The sequence below is a fragment of the Lissotriton vulgaris genome, chromosome 4_1 (assembly GCF_964263255.1).
Source record: "Lissotriton vulgaris chromosome 4_1, aLisVul1.2, whole genome shotgun sequence".
In the NCBI taxonomy this organism is placed as follows: domain Eukaryota; kingdom Metazoa; phylum Chordata; class Amphibia; order Caudata; family Salamandridae; genus Lissotriton; species Lissotriton vulgaris.
The window spans coordinates 1059189398-1059208592 of NC_141691.1; the positions used below are offsets into that span (position 1 = coordinate 1059189398).

The window sequence follows — 19195 nt, forward strand, 5'->3', positions numbered from 1 at the left end:
GACTGGGACTAAAGGTTGTTTGAGTTTCAGGGGGGTACGGGAAGGGTGGAAGGGAGGGGGTTGGAAGGGACTGGTGGTGTGTGCGAAGGGGTTGTTGAGGGAAGTTTGGGAAAGGGGGGAGAGGACAGAAAAGGGAAGTTCGGGGGGAGTTGGGGGAGGATGAGTGGGGATCGTCCAGTGCTTTTGATGCAGCTACTCTGGCCTGACAGAGCTCCTGCACACTACATCTTTCAGTGCCGCCCCACCGGAGCTATGACTCTGTGCTTGCGCTACATTTTTCCCTACACCAATGGCAGCCCTTAAGGTAGTCACCCTTAATGCGAAGGGGTTCAATAACCCAGTGAAGAGGAGGGCGGTTCTGTCCCTGCTGGAAAACACTCAGGCAGATATATGTCTCTTGCAAGAGACCCACTTACTAGCCCGTGATTGCCATAATATGCGATCTCACAAATTCCCAACACAGTTTTTCTCCTCCAACACTACTAAGACAGCCGGGGTAGCAATCCTAGTGTCCCGAACATTTAAAGGGGAGGTTTTACATAAATTTGCAGAACAAAAAGGAAGACTCTTAGTGTATAGAGTTAAGTCAGGAGGTCTGGTGTTTACTATTGGGTCGATATATAGCCCCAACGAACATCAAGAGCAATTTTTCAACTCGGCCTTAGTAGATATTACAGCCACCTCGGATAGGCACATTATCATAGGAGGAGACCTGAACATAGTCTTCGACTCGTCTTTAGACAGATCAACACAGAGATACCCGCAGACGGGGGAGATTTCACAAGTGGGCAAATCCCAACTGGAGGACCTAGATCTCCATGACCTCTGGCGCCGCCTCCAGCCCACTGACAGAGACTACTCCTATTACTCGCATGCACATAAGACCTATGTGAGATTGGACCTTCTCTTGGTCACAGGGCCAGTCCATGACCTAGCCATAGCCTCTGAAATGGGGCTTCTCTCCTTATCGGACCACGTGCCTGTCACAGGCACATTTCGCTTACCGCCGGTATCCCCCTCGCGCGGAGTTTGGCGCCTCAGGGATACTCTACTGCATAAAAAAAGGTAGTGAAGCACATCACGGACTCGGTCCGCGATTTTCAAACCCACAATGATAATACCGACACTACCCTAGCGACGCAGTGGGCAGCTTTGAAGGCGGTGCTCAGAGGGGAATTTATAGCAATATCGTCAGCAGAAAACAGAGAGCGGCAACACAAACGAGACGAACTCACGCACAAAGTACGTGAGCTGGAACAAGTACACCAGCGTACGGGAGCCCCTAGAATCTGGAGGCAGCTCAAGGCAGTGAGGAAACTCCTGTCGGCCTTGGACACGGATAGGGCGGAGTATGCCGCGTTACGTCTGAAACACGCGTATTAGACGGGGGAGACAGGTGCGGCCGGCTTCTGGCGAACAAACTCCGAATAGCGTATCAACGGCAGTTAGTTAAGGAGCGCTCAGTCTCAGGCGGAGTGACAGTCACGGAGGACAGCCAGATAGCGGCGGGTTTCCGTCAGTACTATTCAGAACTATACACCGGTGAACCCCTGTTGGCACATACGGAGGCAGATTATCTGGACTCAGTCGCCCTCCCTTCCCTCACTCCGGAGCAAGCAGAGTACCTGGAAAGGGACATTCAGGTTGAGGAAGTGATTACTGCCATCTCTAAACTCAAACATGGAAAGGCTCCAGGCCCCGATGGCTATACATCACTCTTCTATAAAACGTCCTGCTCCACGTTGGCACCTATCCTCACCCGGCTCTTCAACTCATTCTCCGCTCCCGGAGCTATCCCACCAGATCTACTCCAGGCAACCCTGTCGGTCATCCCCAAACCAGGGAAGGACCGGACTCACTGCAGCTCATACAGACCGATCTCTCTCCTGAACATTGATCTCAAGCTGTACACTGGGATCCTTGTGGCTCGGCTGGCACTTCACCTGCCGGGACTGGTGGACCCAGACCAAGCAGGATTTGTACCCGGGAGGCAGACGGTAGACAATACCAAAAGAGTGGTTCACATCCTAGAGAAGGCCTCCCGAATTCCCGGAGAGCGAATGCTGTTAGCCGTAGACGCAGAGAAAGCGTTAGACCGGGTACATTGGCCTTATTTAGAGCGGGTCCTGGCGAAGGTGGGAATGGGGGAGAAATTCCGTACCCTAGTCTTCAATTGCTACCGGTTTCCATCTGCAGTGGTACGGGTGAACGGCTGCAGCTCCCAGAGGTTTGCAATAGAGAGGGGCACCAGGCAGGGGTGCACACTATCCCTGCTGCTTTTCGCATTATATATGGAGCCCCTCGCCCAATGGATACGCCAGAACCCGAACGCGAAGGGAGTGAGGATGGGGAGGTATACCCATACAATTAGCCTCTACGCGGATGACATTATACTGACACTGGCTGAGCCGGGGAGGGCACTCCCAGCATGTATCGCAGAGCTGGAGGCTTTCTCGACGGTCGCGGGATTCAAAATTAACATGGGGAAGTCGGCAGCCCTCGATGTGTCATTATCTGCTGCCACGCGGACCGAACTCCAGAACCTCTTCCCCATGCACTGGTCACGGGACCTGGTGCCTTATTTGGGCATCTTATTGGCACCTACCCTGCCTGCTATGGTAATCGCCAATCATGCAGCTTTGGGGAAGATAACTGGGACGCTGGAATAGAGGCACACTGTCTTGGCTCGGCAGGATAGCCGTGGTTAAGATGACCATCCTAACGCAGGTTCTGTATTTGTTCCGGGCTCTGCCGCTCCAACCCCCCAAAGGGTGGATCCAACAGACTCAGGCGGACCTTGCACGTTTCATCTGGCAGGGCCGCAAACCTAGGCTGAATAGGGCTTTATCCACGCTAGCCCCTGAAACAGGGGGTCTGGGAATACCGGATTTACGCAAGTATTTCCAAGCGGCACAATTGAGATATCTTGTGGAGTGGAGCAGGTGGGAGTCGGACAAACACTGGCTGTTCCAAGACCAGGCAGTAGCGGGCCGGCCTCTACAAGAGGTGCCCTTCTTGCGTAGGGCACACCGCCCTCCCAATCTATATGCGTCTTTCGTCACGCGAGTCCCGATGAGGATATGGGATGCCACTAATAACAGGCATGGTCTCACCACGTTCCCCTCGCCGTTCACGCCATTGGTCGAGAACCCGGATTTCAACCCCGGGATGGCGGACTGCGGGGTGCAGGATGCTGTTCCATATTTACACTCCAGGTGGCGTTATCCCATTTCTGGATCTCAGGCGAGAGTATCAACTACCGGAAACGGAGAGAATGCGTTACTTACAAGTGCGCCACTGGGCGCTGCAGCCGCAGGTACGTGAATCAGCGGATAGGAGGCTTCTACCTTATGAGAAGTGGCTTGTGACATGCACCTCAGATGCAAAATTAATCACCGACCTTTACAAATTTTTGCAGCCTCCTTCCTCTCATCTATATAACCCAGGCAGGGAACGTTGGGAACGAGAATTAGAGAGGACACTGAGTCACACAGAATGGGACCAGATTTCATACTGAGCACGCCATTCCGCATACCTTACTGAAACGTTCACTAAGGTGACCACTTACTGGTACTACACACCAGAAAGATTGCATGAGATGAATCGCAACATTGAGGACACATGCTGGCGGGCTTGTGGACAGATAGGCACACTTACTCATTTGCTATGGGATTGCCCTCTGCTGTGCCCCTACTGGAAAGAGGTCTTGGACGAGATTGACACACACTTTGACATCGAGCTGCCACGCTTCCCTGCGTATGTACTGTTGGGCTTGCCCAACCGGTTGATGTAACCCCTAAAGTCCCCTAGAGGCAGTCAGATTGCAATAGCACTGGGCTCAGCTGTTCAAAATATCCTTATACACTGGCGCACCACCACACTCCCCTCCATCACGGGCTGGCTGCATAGATTATGGCATGTTCTGGGCATGGAGAAGTTGTCGCTCACAGTGGCGGGAGAGGTGGAGCAATTTGACGACTTGTGGCAACCGTTTCACTCACTGTTGGTTACGGAAATTAAAGAACTGACATGTCCACGATACCTCCGACTTTTGAGATTAACATCACCTGCTGACTCAGCTGATCGAGGAGTCGTAGATTAGAACTGGCTGAGAGGGGAAGGCTGCGTGGGAGGGGAGAGGCGGGAGAGCGAACTTAGCAAAGGACGGGGAGGGGATGAGAGAGGAGTGAAGAGATGGGAAAGGGGGGGAGTTGTGAAGGGGGGTTGTTTATTTTAATGTTATTGTCGCTGCATACGCACCTAGCACTGAACCCGGATGGGCATTTAGTTCTATGAGACTTAGAACGACGAATGCGCTCCTACGTGGTTGTGTTATAGCACTGATTCCTTGCAGCAACTGTTTTATATTTCTGTAAATGTCAATAAAATGCTTTGAACCTAAAAACGTTATTGAGACCTTATAAGAAGTGGTCTGCTAATTAGTTCTTCCTGATTATTGCAGTTTGGTGGACGGAAGGGGTAAAGTGTAAAACAACATATTATGTTCTTCAATGTGATGAAAATTCTGGGTCAGGCTTGCCCATGTGTCTATCCCTGATGACTTCTTGTGAAGCTGATAACAGCCAGGTGCACAAATCTCACACCTCATTGTGTCCATGTTATGGGTGCTCCTGTTTGAAGATGGTCCTAATGCTGCCTGTTGTGGAAAAACGCATTTGCACAAATGTTTTTTTCTAGAGAAAAGACTCAGAGGCACACTTGGATTTGAACCACTACAAAATAATCTGCAGTTTAGGACAGTGTATCCATATCCCCTTCCTACAAAATATGTGTAAAGTAGGACTCATACCACCTCACTTTCATACAATTTGTCACGGTTCGTAGCCCCTCCGAATCGGAACGATGCTCAAATGGGGTCCACCTCCTGACGTCCCTGCACTCTGACTTGCGCTAAGCATACAGAGCACAAAAGCAGTCAAGCGAGGCATAGGTAAGGGTAGGAGCAGCAGTGGAAGGGACACCTGTAACAAAAGAAGGCACACGTTATTACATGCACTATGCTCGCTACACTCCTGTACTTCCTCACGAACACAAATCTGTACCTGGTATATGATAAGGAGATGAACCCTTCCCGTAACTGAGATACTGCTCTTATGAAACACGGTTGATCTAGATATAAAAACAACAACCGGTTAGTCTGTAATGAATCATACAATGGCCACAGTCATATATGCTTCACTCAAATACATACATACCAATCGCTCCATCCCAATGAGCCTTTAGAATATTATGTCTTTATTCCTTAGAGGAGAATAACGTCTTCCCCCTTATGGCTCCAAAATCAAAGAAATCATAAGCCGTGGCCGAGGCGATATTTTCCCAATGTCTTGCGCTGGAGAATAGCCACGTAAAGTACAACGATCCCACACTGTAAAAGAAAACGCTATAACTGGCTTACCGGCAGACTAGGAGTTCAAAACATGACTCAGGTGTTGTCCGGCATCAATATCCAAATCCAGGTGTTGAACTGATAAGTAGAACTCAGGAAGGGGCAATACAGCGTCTCCCGGTTCGAAATCCCTCAAAAATTACCATACCCTGGTTCAATGCCTGATACGGCTGGGAGGGTGCAATCCAGTGGCTCCCAGCCCTTCTTTCAGGTTTCTTGATTCTGTTAGAGTAGGCGCTATGGCTTGACCACTCCGTCGAGTGCTAAAACTGGTTGTTCTCTGTTTGGGGCACGGAGGGGGCAAATCCTAGCGTCTCCCGGCACCAAACATGAAACTATAATCACAGCTTGTATTCCCGCCGTCACTAGCGTTCTTTACTCCGCAGCCGCGGAGTCAAGGCAGGCAACAAAGGGGTAAATCAAGGATCCAAGCGGCTCCGCGGGAACAAGGCGTCCGCGGCACTGCTACAAACTCCAAGGACGAAATCACGTGCAATGTTCTCAGCCTCTCGCACTGCTAAATGCTTTCCTGGACCTCCCTCATAACGCTAAGCATTATGGGAGATGTAGTCTTTCCCCATAAAGGATGTGTGGCAGGCACCTACGTCAGATCCTGACACAATTGGAACTTCTTTTGGACCAAGGAAGTGAATACTCGGCAGAGTTCTCCTAGGACTGCTGTGTGGTGAGGGCTGGTCTTTGTATGACGGCTGGCTCACAGCCTCAACAGGGAACCCGGCTGGGTCTCCCTGTGAGTGATTTTCTTCTTTTCACTTTATCAACAGTTGGCACTAATCACCAGAGCTAGGCGATTTGCAATTCAGATGTCCCTACTATCATAGGTCCTGATGAGACCCCACATTCTGAGAGGGCCGAAATGCCGTCAACAGTATTGATGAAAGTGAACCAGTCACACAGCACTTATTACTATATACAGCTGCTGTACATTGTGTAAAAATTTCAGATGTGGTCGCTTTCAATTAGACAAAAAATTGTGAAACCTTATAAATACTGTCATATTATGTCACTCAGCTGTTCATATTACACTTGGGACGCCTTGCACAACTGTATTTTCCTGTACAAAACGTTCTATACTCTGTGATTAATACATACTTATATGTTAAACAACCATTGGTGTTTCTGGTCCTCTCTCTGTGACATCAGTATAACCCTTGTATCGTGATTGCGCATTCAATAGATTTGTATACAGATTACTATTCCACAGGAACCATTGTTTTCGTGTTATAATAAATTGGTTGGTGGTAGTTTCATCTAGGGTCACCCCGAGGTGGGAGCAAGCACGAAGGGAGAAAATGGATGTAGCACCACAAGGAAGTTGTAACTTGGATCACTAACCAATTTACTGGATTGGATTGTGTAGTATTGAGTACAGCTGTGAGATAACAACTGCTTTCTTTTCTAACAAAACGTACTGAGGTATCAATGAAGTTACTGTGTCTGTCGGTTGGTTGTTCAGTTATTAACTTGTTTCCCCCACACTAATTTCCTGTGAAGCTTATAACTGATCTCCCTTCCTACTTTGAGTCTAGTTTGAAAAGATTGTGATTACAGAACCATAGTAGGATGGGCCCCAGGACACAAGTGGCAAACCAACTCAGCCACCATAGTTGGGATCCTATAGTCCATGTCTGCTCCATTGCCCCAAAATGGGGTCTGGCCCTTCTCAAATTGCCTTTGCCTTGACTTCTGATCTCTTACATTAACGTACATTTGCAGCTAAGTACTCATTACAGAAAATGATCTTTACATACCTCTTTTTCTCAGTTACTGTGATCAAGGGCTTCCTAGAAATATTAGAAAGGTTTTGTCTAGGACTTTTCATTGGTTAAGACTTCGGTGGAGATTTCCTCTGAAGCAGACGTAGGATTAAAGTAAGAACCTCTATATATAACATGTTTTTTGCGGCTTTCTTTTTACTAATACCCATTCGAATTCCAGCGTGGCCTTTTTTGATAATTTTCCAAAAATCTGGGAAAATGAAAGAGTCAAAATGAACCACTAGGTGACTAAAAATTTCAAATTAAATAGCTTACTGTCAAACACATGAGCTGCTGAGATCTGAATCTGTGGCACACCCTTACCTGAGACATCAAACTCTGCTTATTGTTTAGAAATACAGAATTACAGTGATTTATGCCAGTTTGATTTGTGAAATCACCTCACCTCAGAATCCTGTAGATGGTGTCACATTTATGACATACAGAGGCCAGATATGCCTTATATTAAATGTGACAAATACGCCATGCATAACTTTGTTTGTTCAATAAATTAACTGCTACAGGAAGTTCCCAAGTTAAATCAACAAGTGAAGTGCAATCCTTTGAAACTAGTTCAGTAACCATTCACTCTAAAAATGTACACTGAAGATTCATTACAAAGATAAAAACTGATTCTTTTATATTTATTCTAGAATCCCATGATGCTCAGCAGTGATTTTGGAGTCCTATAGAACCAACAGATCCCTTTTGGGTGAACGAGAGCACTATATAAAACACCCCTTAACCCCTTCGATGCTGATGACGAGCTCAGCTCGTCATCAGCCACGGGGAGCGTGTGACGAGCTGAGCTTGTAATCTTACGCGGCTTTTAGAAAAAAGCAGCGTAGGGGAAAAATAACCGCCGCAGCGATGCGGATAAATAAACAGAAGCAAGGAAAATATACTTTTGGTGAAACTGGTTATTTGCGTCTATACGACCTCTCTGTCTAAAAAATCTTTTCTAAAACTAATATTACAAGCGTTACTCTGTAACTATTATTCAGGGTGGGACTGGGACAGAAAATAGGCACAAGTATTAAAACAAGCATCAGTAAATGCAATAGGTTTCCCCTAAGTGAATAATAATTAGGTATTTTTTGTTGTAAGTTTTAGCTTGGACGTATTTGCCAAAATCTGTGACCTGTGTAAGAAATGCATTCTTATTCATGAGGAACATGTAGGACCAATCTGCCTAGGACGTACTAGGAAAACTCAAAGCTCAGAAGTGGGCTAACCTGTTCAAAATGACATGCAGTCAGCCACCTAGGCTAACATTATTTTTCTAACTTTTCTTGCCCGAAAGGTGTGAACTACTTTGGGAAAGTGCCCCTTTTTGCATGGTTATCCCCCATGTTTTCCTGATACCTGATGCACTTTGACATAGAACACTGGGTCCCTGCCATCCAGGTTCCCATTGCCAGTGTTCTTTCCCAAAACTGTTGGCACACCTTTGTCCCACACGTAAGTCCCATGTAAAAGGTACCTCTGGTACCAAGGGCTTTGTGACCAGAGAGGGTCTCTACAGGCTGCAGCATGTATTTTTTTACCCTCAGAGACCCCTAACCTAACACACACAGACTGTCATTGCAGACTGTGTTATGGTGCAGACAATACCTAAAAGTCGTCATGGTACACATCCCAGTGTGTCATGGCCACAAATACTGCCTGGGACATAGGTAAGTCACCCCTCTAGCAGGCCTTACAGCCCTAAGGCAGGGTGCACTATACCACAGGTGAAGACAAAGCTGCATGAGCAATATGCCCCTACAGTGTCCAAGTCCATTCTGAGTCATTGTAAGTTCAGTGAAGCCATACTGAGGACATGGGCTGGGAGTTTTTCATTACGAACTCCACAGCTCCATGATGGCTTTACCTAATGCTAAGGAGTTTGGTATCAAATATCTCAGCAAAATAAACCAGTGACGGCACCTCTGCCAAGGCGAAGGAGCATTGCCCCGCTGCTGACCGAGCAGCGTAAACGAAAAAATAAAATGATAATGACTGAAGTTATTATCATTTTATTTTTTGTAAGGTCAGGCTAGGGCGGGCTTGGGTCCCCTGACTGGGAGGAAGAGTGGTAGTGAGCATGGATGTTTGACCGGTCCTCTCGGGCTGGCCAAACATTCATGCGCACTTCACATGTTCTCCATGCAGGCTGCATTACAGCCTGCATGGAGAACATGCCCAGGTCACCATTCCGTGGCTGAACGCCAAACCACAGAGCCCAGACCTAATTGTCTCAAGGGAGCTTGGGTGCTTACCAATCACAATGCTGCACTGCAGCTTTTTCATTGTCTGTGGGGAGCCTCAGTGCTTCTCAGTCCCCGGAAGAGGCTCACTCAAAGAGACACAGCGATGGAGAGGCGCAGCGAGATCAGGTAAGTGATTTTGTAAAATTCGAAACAACCCTCTCCCCGCCACCCCGTACCTTACCTTCCGCCACTGCAATAAACCCACACTGATGCCAGTGTTGGATTGATTGTAAAAGGCACTCAAAGGGCATCTTAGAGATGCCCCCTGAAAAACGACCAACTCTCTAGTGTCCAGCCGACTGGTCTGCACAAGCCTGCCACACACTGGTAGGTTTCTGACCCCCTGAGGTGGGAACCCTTGTGCTCTTGTGGGTCAGGAACAAAGCCTGCTTGGGCCCAACCAGGAACAGCATTCAGGGCGGTGAGCCTCAAAGGCTTCCTGAACTTTGATATGCTAGCCAGGGCCTCTCCAGCTAGCGGAGATGCCTGCCCCTCTGACCAAGCCCCACTTTTGGCAGCAAGGTCGGTGGGAAAATTAGTAGTCAGGAGAGTTGAATTCCCTCTCTGCCAGGACCACCTGTAAGGTGCCATGGACCCAGGTGACCCGCTCCTTAAAAAATCCTCCCTCTCGAATGGAATGGTCTTAGCCAATCAGGTTAAAGGATGCCCCCTCCCCAAAGGGTGTAGTCATCCTAAAAGGCAAGAAGCCCATTGGCTACTATCTGCCAGTACCTGTAATGCCCCTTAATTCAGTATTTAGGGGCACCCCGTATCCCTGCAACCTACGAAGAAGAAGAACAAAGAAGATGCTGTGCATCAAAGCTTGAAGACGATGACTGCCTTGGCCCCAGCCCTACCAGCCTGTCTTCTACATGAAGAACCTGCGATGAAGACGATGCCTGTCCTGTGGCCAGTGACTTCCAAGAACCCCAGGAAGACTACCACTCTTTAATAAAAGCCAGATCCTATCTTGGTCTGATCCTTTACCATTGTTGGTCCAAACCCCTGAAGACTGAACGGGTAAGTCAAGTACTTACCTGTAAATGCATATTGGGAGAGGAGTTGGCCTAACGGCTAGGGCGCTCAACCTCGGACCTTGGGAACTGGGTTCGAGTCTTGGTAATGACGACAAAAAAAGCCATCCTGTGATTGTGGTCAAATCATTTAATCTCTCTGTGCCTAACAAAAATGAATGTGTGTGTCCTCATGTAACGTAACTGGTGCTATGTAAAGCGCTCTGATACCCGATTCGGATCAAGTTCGCTCTATATAAAACTCTTCAAAAAAAATAATATATATAACTGTTTTCCTCCAATAGGATTGCATTGCATTTCTTCTATTGACTTTAAAAGTCTATTTTTTTACAATTGCTAGGTTTCACTGTTTCTGATTGACAATAAAAAAGTAATTCTATTACTGTAAAACATTTTTACTGCCTTACCAAACAAATCTTACTGCGTTTGAAAAGTAGTGCTATTTCTAAAAACGGTTACTTACCTGCAACTGAGTGTCTCTTGGTTCTAGAGTAAAATAACAAAGTAATAACTTTTTATACAAAACAATTGGTCTTGGATTCAGTCTTTGAGTGTGTGTAATCATTTCTTGTCTGAGTGTGTACAACAACTGCTTAACACAACCCTCTGGTAAGTCTAACTGCTCGACCACACTACCACAAATAGAACTTTTAGTATTATCTACTTAAGCCTTGCTAAGCTTCTGGGGATCCACTGGACTCTGTGCTTATTATCCCTTACTTTGGTATAGCATATACAGAGCCAACTACCTAGACCTATGACTTGTCTACCAGGCCCGATGCCATGTCTCCAGTCAGCCACATACTAACCCCTGCCCTTGTTTCCTACCTCCTGCCATTGGTTTTACTCCTTGATCACATGCTGTTATGCTAGGATTCCAAAGAGACTTTTGGGTGGTGTGTAAGGATATATACTTATATAAACAAATACCAACAAGTAAACAAACTTGGCTTAGTTCAATGACACAACAGTGCCGGCCCATTCTCTGGAGTCAGCTCTGTAGCATTCGTCCATTGCATATACTTCTGAATTTAGCCACCTAATGGAAGAAAGAGAGAGAGAAAAGAGAAAGAAGGTAGGAGGCTGAGATAGGGGTAAGATAATAAAATTAGGAAAAATGGGGACGCATCGAGAACTAGATAGAGCTCTAAGGAATGAGAGAGGGAAAAATAGCTCAATAACTAGTGAGAGATGCAGGGAAATGGTGATTAGGGGTATTGTGGGAATATATTTAAATGTTGGGATAATATATAAAGTTGTGCATGGAATTGAGGGTATCAAGTGAGAGGAGAGGAAGATAGTATGAAGGAGAGAGTGGGGAGAAACAAAGGAGAGATGGAGAGAAAAAAGCTCACTTGAGAAAAGAGAAATACAGATATCTGGGGATTCATACCTGTGGGAGTTGCTGCTTAATGGCAGTACTTGCCTGATTCATTAAGTGATGTTATTTACTCAGCACACTAAGCAAATACCTTCCTTTGTACCAAATTCTACTTGGAGAACATGAAGCAGAACCCTCACAGGATTAGGCCTGAAGATTATGTTGCTTTTTTCCCAAGGCTGAAAGTGCACACATTCTTGTGCATTTCACAGTGCTGTTGCACCGTGTTTTCTTGGGCTAAAGCCAATTCAACTGTCAGCAGTCAGTTACTGAAACAAGTCTTAATTGTTATTCTGAGGATTTAGTTCCCTCCCTTCAAGGTAGATGCACATGTGGCGCTCGGCAAGCCACTCACAGCACAAGAAGGAGTAGTGCAACAAATAAGCACAAAGGAGTGGGATCTTTAGTTCCTATTTTGATCATTCCAAAGCCACAGGTTTAAATTGCATGTAAGTTAATTTAATTTCATTGTAGTTCTAAAAAAAAAAACACCTTTCTTTTCATACAACTTGAAAAACTAGTGATACACATGAATACTACTAAAATTGCTAAAATAGCGTTTTGTGCTTTGATTCATGCTGATTCCTTACTGTTGTTTGTTGATGCACTTACCCAAGTGTCTCGCAGGCGAGTGTGGAGCCGCCAACTACTGGTACATCATGAGGACACAGGGCATTTCTTGTGTAAAAAGACTAGACTGACTAGGGAAAAACAGGTAAGGGGCTTGGAAGTGGCCCTGGGGTACCGCAGTGGTTTTGGCATGATGGTGAACTGGGATGAGCCTCAAAACAATGCAAAATGAAAGACTTGAGGGTGTCTCTATGATGGCGCCACCTAAACACACAACGAATGGGCCGGGATAAGGGCTGAAAGCGAATCTTCGAGAACAATGCGTTCCGAGCCTTTTTGGAGGAAATTAAAGTTACAGTGTGGAGGGAAACAGAAAGAAGAGAAACAAATGAAAAACAGCGGATCGGACGGCGAACAAAACTTTTGACTAAGCAATTTATCCTCTTGCAGAATTACCAGCACTTGAAAAACAAGCACAGTGCAAGCGCTGTGCAGGTGAAACCTAAAAAAAAAAAATTCCACAAAAGTGGATGCAAACAGTACATGGCCAGTGGGACAGTGATGAGGGAAACACATGAGAGGAACAACAGGAAATAGTATGCTACATCTAATAGAAAAGGAGGACAAGTAAGAGGCAGGCACACCAACCAATGAAAAGTGAAGGTGGGCTATAAGCCCATTTTAAGATTTATATTAAATGCAATAGATTTCACTGTGCTGGCGAAACCTAAAAAGGAATCCCCATTGGCGAGCCAAACGGCTAAAAAAGTGGCCTACATTTACAAATAAGGGTGCTTCTCAACTTTTAAAGACATGCTATATGGGTATTTTGCTAGATATGGGAGCCTGCATTTCTGCAGAAAGTATTGTTGGTAATATCAGAGCAATCAACAGTAAAAATCAGCCTACCTGGTCTTAAAACAGGCCCACAAACTGTTTAAAAATTGGCCCTCACACTGATCTGTCAGACCAGCCCATCGGGCACAGCCTAATTGCCATAAGGCCAGTCCGACCCTGCTATGATTTGACTTCAATTAGGGAAATTGAAGTGTGAAAGCAACTTACTAGTGGGAGCGAAGTGGGGCTTGCTGCACAGTCAAGTCAAGTCAAGTCATAGAATTTGTATAGCGCACTATATACCCAGAGGGTTTCAAGGCGCTTAGGGAGGGGAGGAGGATTATTTGTCAAATATCCACGTTTTAAGCTGTTTTCTGAACGCTAGGTGGTTCTGGGTGAGGCGAAGGTAAGCGAGGAGTGAGTTCCATGTTTTAGCAGCTAGGTATGAGAAGGATCTGCCTCCCATGGTGGTCTTGTTGATGCGAGGTACAGTGGCGAGGGCTTGGCTGGAAGAACGTAGTTGGCGGGAGGGGGTGTAGAAGGACAGTCGAGAGTTGAGGCAATCTGGTCCGATGTCGTAGAGTGATTTGTGTGCGTAGGTAAGCAGTCGGAAAGTGATCCTCTTATTGACGGGTAGCCAGTGGAGGTCTTTAAGGTGGCCAGAGATGTGTTCGTTGCGTGGGATGTCTAATATGAGTCTGGCTGAGGCGTTTTGGATTCGTTGGAGTTTCTTTTGGAGTTTTGCGGTAGTACCCGCGTAGAGGGTGTTTCCGTAGTCTAGTCGGCTCGTGACCAGAGCGTGGGTGACTGTTTTTCTTGTTTCGGAGGGGATCCAGCGAAATGTTTTTCTGAGCATGCGAAGAATGTTGAAGCAGGAAGAGGATACGGCGCTGACTTGTCTGTTCATTGAGAGTGAAGAATCCAGGATGACTCCAAGGTTCCGAGCGTGGTCTGTCGGGATGGGTGCTTTTCCGAGGGCTTCCGGCCACCAGGAGTCGTCCCATGCAGAGGGGGATGTACCTAAGATGAGGACTTCTGTTTTGTCTGAGTTCAGTTTCAGACGGCTTTGTTTCATCCATTCGGCAACTTCTTTCATTCCTTCGTGTAGGTTAGTTTTGGCGGTGCTGGGGTCATTGGTGAGGGAAAGGATCAGTTGAGTGTCGTCCGCGTAAGAGATGATGTTGAGGTTGTGTTGGCGTGCGATGGCCGCGAGGGGGCTCATGTATACGTTGAAGAGGGTGGGGCTGAGTGAGGATCCTTGAGGTACGCCGCAGATGACTTCAGAGGCCTCGGACTTGAATGGAGGAAGGCGGACTCTCTGGGTTCTTCCGGTGAGGAACGAGGTGATCCATTCAAGTGCTTTTCCTTGGATTCCGGTGTTATTGAGGCGTTGTAGAAGGGTGCTGTGGCAGACTGTATCAAATGCTGCAGAGAGGTCGAGGAGGATGAGGGCGACTGTGTCACCATTGTCCAGTAGAGTTCGAATGTCGTCTGTTGCTGCGATGAGGGCGGTCTCAGTGCTGTGTTTTGCTCGGAAGCCAGATTGTGAGGAGTCGAGGGATTTGTTGGCTTCGAGGAAAGCGGCGAGCTGGTTGTTGATGGCTTTCTCGATGACTTTGGCCGGGAATGGAAGAAGCGAGATGGGGCGGTAATTTTTGAGTTCGGTGGAGTCCGCTGTTGGAGATGTGGTGAGGGCATGGGTCTGTGGGGGATCCTGAGTGGATGGAATTCATCAGGCGGATGGTGTCCTCAGTGGAGATTGGGTTCCAGGCGTTAAGGGTGTTCACGGAGGGAAGATGGTCAACAGATGGTGGGGTGGGTTGGTTTCCGGGTTGGTTGTCAAAGCTGTTGTGGATGTCTGCAATCTTGTTGTGGAAAAAAGAGGCTAGGGAGTCGCAGAGGGTTTGAGAGGGGGTGATGTCGTTGGAGTTGGCCAATGGATTGGAGAATTCCTTGACGATGTTGAAAAGTTCCTTGCTGTTGTGGGCGTTGTTGTCGAGTCGATCCTTGAATGCTGTTTTCTTGGCTTTCCGGATCAGTTGGTGGTGAGTGCGGGTGGCGCTTTTGAAGGCGTCCTTAGAGCTGGTGGTTGGGTCTTTTTTCCAGGCCTTTTCAAGGGAGCGGCAGAGTTTCTTGGACTTCTTGAGATCATCGTTGAACCATGAGGCTTTCTTGTTGCCGGGTTTGCTTTGACGTTTTTTCAGTGGTGCTAAGGTGTCGGCGGTGTTGGATAGCCATAGGGTGAGGTTGGTGGCGGCTTCGTTGGCGTTAGAAGAGAGGGCTCGGGAGTTTCGAAGGAGCGATGCGGAGATTTGGTCCGTGGTGATTTTGTTCCAGTTTCTTTGCAGGGTAGGTTGGGAGTGGTTGATGGGTTTCGGCTTGTTGTAGGTGAAGTGAACGCAGCTGTGGTCGGTCCAGAGGAGATCCGTAGTGTGGCTGAAGGAGACATGATTGCTGGAGGTGAAGATAGGGTCGAGAGTGTGACCTGCGATGTGGGTGGGGGAAGTGACTAGTTGTTTAAGTCCGAGGTTGGCGAGGTTGTCCACGAGGGTGGCGGTGTTGCGGTCGTTTATCTTTTCAAGGTGAAAGTTGAGGTCTCCCAGAAGAATATAGTCTTTGGAGGGGAGCGCGTGTGGAGAGATGAAGTCCGTGATGTCTTCACTGAATTTTGTGCGGGGTCCTGGTGGTCTGTAGAGGAGGGTGCCTCTGAGTGTGGTCTTGGGGTCGATGTGGATCTGGAAGTGAAGGTGTTCGGAGTTGGCGAGGTTGGCGTCAGAGCTGGTTGAGATGCGGATAGATTTCTTATGGACGATAGCGATTCCTCCTCCTGTGTGGCTGGTACGGTCTTTGCGGGTGATCTTATAGTCTTCTGGGATGGCTATGGTGATGTCTGGGGCGGAAGAGGCGTTCATCCATGTTTCTGTTAGGAAGGCGACGTCCGGAGAGATGGTGTCTAGTAGATTCCATAGTTCAATGGCGTGTCTGTGGACTGAACGGGTGTTGAGAAGGATGCATTGTAGGTGGTTGGGGTCGAGAGTCTGTGGAGTGCTCGTAGCGGAGATGTTGTCGGTGCCGCTGAATTTGCAGGAGTAGCAGGAGAAAGGTCCATGGGTGTGTCCAGGAGCGGCTTGGACGCAATTGGGGGCGCGACCGGGGTTGAGGGCTAGGAGGGTGGCGGCATCGTAGGTAATGCGGGAGGGCTGGGAGGGACGGGGGACAGGGGGTCTGGCGCTGGGCGCGGTCCAGGCGCGGACGGGCGTAGACGGGCTTACCTTTGGCGCACCTTCGGCGCGGATTGGGCGCAAACGCTGCGCGTGGACGCTGCGCGCAAGAGCAGCTGTCATATGTGGATGGTGGGAGGGGAGGGGCGAAGGAGGGTCAGCTGGGAGGCGGGGCGGGCTGTGGAGGAGGTGCTACGAGGCAACAATAACAATGAAGATGGCGGCCCTCGCGTAAACTCGAGGTAGGCAGGGTCACCAAATGCACAATAATGGCTGCAGACTAATAAGGAAATGCGGCGTGCAGTACAGTACACAGTATGCAAACAGACACACTCAATGCGATAAATAAACAAATAATGCGGGCTTCAGGCACAGCGCAGCGGTAAAACTATTGAAAGCGAAGCAAAATGGTATAATAGCGATCTAGAGGCAGTCGCGCTATAGCGCTATTCAATTATGAGGCGCTATGCAGCTTTTGGCAAAGTTAGAGTAGGAGGCAGGAAGCGCAGTACGATACCAGGCAGGAGCTCTTGTGGGGGAGCGACCACTTCTGAAAGCGCCAGAGGGGTCACGGCGCTAGCGAGGCTAGGAGCGAGAGGTGTAGTCCGTGGGAAGGAGGGTCAGCTGGGAGGCGGGGCGGGCTGTGGAGGAGGTGCTACGAGGCAACAACAACAATGAAGATGGCGGCCCTCGCGTAAACTCGAGGTAGGCAGGGTCACCAAATGCACAATAATGGCTGCAGACTAATAAGGAAATGCGGCGTGAGGTACAGTACACAGTATGCAAACAGACACACTCAATGCAATAAATAAACAAATAATGCGGGCTTCAGGCACAGCGCAGCGGTAAAACTATTGAAAGCGAAGCAAAATGGTATAATAGCGATCTAGAGGCAGTCGCGCTATAGCGCTATTCAATTATGAGGCGCTATGCAGCTTTTGGCAAAGTTAGAGTAGGAGGCAGGGAGCGCAGTACGATACCAGGCAGGAGCTCTTGTGGGGGAGCGACCACTTCTGAAAGCGCCAGAGGGGTCACGGCGCTAGCGAGGCTAGGAGCGAGAGGTGTAGTCCGTGGGAAGGAGGGTCAGCTGGGAGGCGGGGCGGGCTGTGGAGGAGGTGCTACGAGGCAACAACAACAATGAAGATGGCGGCCCTCGCGTAAACTCGAGGTAGGCAGGGTCACCAAATGCACAATAATGGCTGCAGACTAATAAGGAAATGCGGCGTGCAGTACAGTACACAGTATGCAAACAGACACACTCAATGCGATAAATAAACAAATAATGCGGGCTTCAGGCACAGCGCAGCGGTAAAACTATTGAAAGCGAAGCAAAATGGTATAATAGCGATCTAGAGGCAGTCGCGCTATAGCGCTATTCAATTATGAGGCGCTATGCAGCTTTTGGCAAAGTTAGAGTAGGAGGCAGGGAGCGCAGTACGATACCAGGCAGGAGCTCTTGTGGGGGAGCGACCACTTCTGAAAGCGCCAGAGGGGTCACGGCGCTAGCGAGGCTAGGAGCGAGAGGTGTAGTCCGTGGGAAGGAGGGTCAGCTGGGAGGCGGGGCGGGCTGTGGAGGAGGTGCTACGAGGCAACAACAACAATGAAGATGGCGGCCCTCGCGTAAACTCGAGGTAGGCAGGGTCACCAAATGCACAATAATGGCTGCAGACTAATAAGGAAATGCGGCGTGCAGTACAGTACACAGTATGCAAACAGACACACTCAATGCGATAAATAAACAAATAATGCGGGCTTCAGGCACAGCGCAGCGGTAAAACTATTGAAAGCGAGGCAAAATGGTATAATAGCGATCTAGAGGCAGTCGCGCTATAGCGCTATTCAATTATGAGGCGCTATGCAGCTTTTGGCAAAGTTAGAGTAGGAGGCAGGGAGCGCAGTACGATACCAGGCAGGAGCTCTTGTGGGGGAGCGACCACTTCTGAAAGCGCCAGAGGGGTCACGGCGCTAGGAGGCTAGGAGCGAGAGGTGTAGTCCGTGGGAAGGAGGGTCAGCTGGGAGGCGGGGCGGGCTGTGGAGGAGGTGCTACTTATTTATTTATTTATTTATTTATGTATTTTTATATAGCGCAGACTTTACCCGAAGGCGTCAGAGCGCTTCACAATCGGAACAGAAATGAAACATAATGAGAGACATTACAAAAGAGCAGATTACTAAAACATACGTTACTTACATAAGGTAATAGTGACAATTGTGAGCAAACAAAAAAAACAAAACATGAGGTAGTAAATATTGTGAGCAACCAAAAATACATGAGGTAGTAAGGGTAATAATGACAATTGTGAGCAAACAAAATACTTGAGGTAGTAAAAATTGTGAGCAACCAAAAATACATGAGGTAGTAAAGGTAATAGTGACAATTGTGAGCAAACAAAATACTTGAGGTAGTAAAAAATGATGAACAACCAAAAATACATGAGGTGGTCAAAAGTGCACAAGAGGAAAAGTGACAAGTGTGCAGTTAAAAGAGAAAACAGAGTATAATTTGAGGTATAATACTGCAACAAGTGCTCGGCACAAGAACAGGCGCTACGCAGGCAAGGTGGCACCCGTGCAAGCACCAGAGGCAAAAACATGTGAGAGGTAGCAACCGTGTGATTACAAGGGCAAAGTGTTGTGAGCATGTTACAAAAGGGCACCGAACACAAGTACATGGAGAATACTGCAAAAAGGCAGACACTCCCATCACAGGAG

The 19195-nt window shown here is 48.0% G+C and overlaps 1 protein-coding gene across 1 annotated transcript in view; it reads left to right on the top strand.

Annotated features, from left to right (window-relative positions):
* The window catches only part of LOC147722860 (kinesin-like protein KIF17), a 1643424-nt gene that overhangs the window by 1063612 nt on the left and 560617 nt on the right, over positions 1–19195 (top strand). The gene's annotated exons all lie outside the window — the stretch shown is intronic.